The sequence below is a fragment of the Lynx rufus genome, unplaced genomic scaffold (assembly GCF_022079265.1).
Source record: "Lynx rufus isolate CCGP_SWC_20201006 ecotype Redwood Valley unplaced genomic scaffold, mLynRuf1.p SCAF_9, whole genome shotgun sequence".
In the NCBI taxonomy this organism is placed as follows: Eukaryota; Metazoa; Chordata; class Mammalia; order Carnivora; family Felidae; genus Lynx; species Lynx rufus.
This window is the reverse complement of record NW_025814897.1, coordinates 79,969,208-79,970,941: the sequence shown is the minus strand read 5'-3', so window position 1 is coordinate 79,970,941 and position 1,734 is coordinate 79,969,208.

The following is a 1,734-nucleotide window of genomic DNA, read 5'->3' as shown; positions in this document are numbered from 1 at the left end:
TGGTTGATTCATCATCAGGGAAATACAAATCAAAACCACAATGAGATACAACCTCACACATGTCAGAATGGCTAACATTAACAACTCAGGCAACAACAGATGTTGGCGAGGATGCAGAGAAAGAGGATCTCTTTTGCACTGCTGGTGGGAATGCAAACTGGTGCAGCCACTCTGGAAAACAGTATGGAAGTTCCTCAAAAAATTAAAAATAGAACTACCCTATGACCCAGCAATTATACTACTAAGTATTTATCCAAGGGATACAGGTATGCTGTTTTGAAGGGGCACATGTACCCCAATGTTTATAGCAGCACTACCAACAATAGCCAAAGTATGGAAAGAGCCCAAACGTCCATTGATGGATGAATGGGTAAAGAAGAAGTGGTATATATATATATATATATATATATATATACACACACACACACACAATGGAGTATTACTCGGCAATCAAAAAGAATGAAATCTTGCCATTTGCAACTATGTGAATGGAACTAGAGGGTATTAGGCTAAGCGAAATTAGTCAGAAAAAGACAAATACCATATGGCTTCACTCATATGAGGACTTTAAGACACAGAAAAGATGAACACAAGGGAAGGGAACCAAAAATGATATAAAAACAGGGAGGGGGACAAAAGAGACTCTTAAATATGGAGAACAAACAGAGGGTTACTGGAGGGATTGTCAGAGGGGGGGATGGGCTAAATGGGTAAATCATTGTTGCACTGTATGCTAACTTGGATGTAAATTAAACAAAAAAATAAAATAAAAAAATAGATATTCAACTAATTGTCCCTATGTCAATACAAGTAATATACATTATTTTTAGGAATTTGTCCATTTCATCATCATTCATTTATTTCATGACTCTGAGTGTCAGAAATTTGGCCTGAGGTCATCCGGACACATCGGCTCTAGGCTGAGCTAACTCTTGTTTCTCTGATCGTTTTCTGGTTAAATAAATGGCTCTGCTTCTGTGGTTGACTATCAGCTTGTCATGGAAGCCATGTCTCATATGCTCCTCAGGATCCAGAGAGTTAGCTTGTGCTTATTCACATTCCAATTGGTTAGGGTTCTAAGAAAATTAGCAGACATAAAGGAGTATTTTTCAGGTTTAGGCTGAAAGCATTATGATATCACATCTGCCACATTGCATTGGTCACAAAGCAGGTCACAAGTCATGGACAGATTAAGAGGCAGAGAAATAGACTTCATTTCTTCTTGAAAAACTATCCAAGTCATAATGTAAGTGAGTATGTACACCAGAAGAATGATAATGGTCATACTTCTAAATAATCTGCTACAGAGCCCCAGTGGTTAACTTCTCAGTACTTCATTCTCAGAGATTAGCCCTTTGAGTACTTGCCACTTTGCTCACTGGTGGTCCTCCTAGTCCTTCCAAGGGATTTGACATTCTGTTCAGTTTTCCACTGGCTTACACACTGACAACAAATATGTTCAATTTCACTAAAAATGGAACTTTCGGGGCCATTGTTTAACTAACTATTTTCTTTAGTTCTCAAAGACTATCAATAGCTTGATGCAACCTCATCTTTTTCTCTAACTTTGAATATCTGAATACTGTTATGTGCAACTACCCAGTCTTACTGTCCTAGTGCAAGTCCTCATTATCTATTTATAGCACTGTATTAATTGATATTTTTTTTTCTTCTCCAATCCATTTAATGCACTGCTCTCAAATCAGGATTTCTAACCTTAAAGTTCAATTTGCA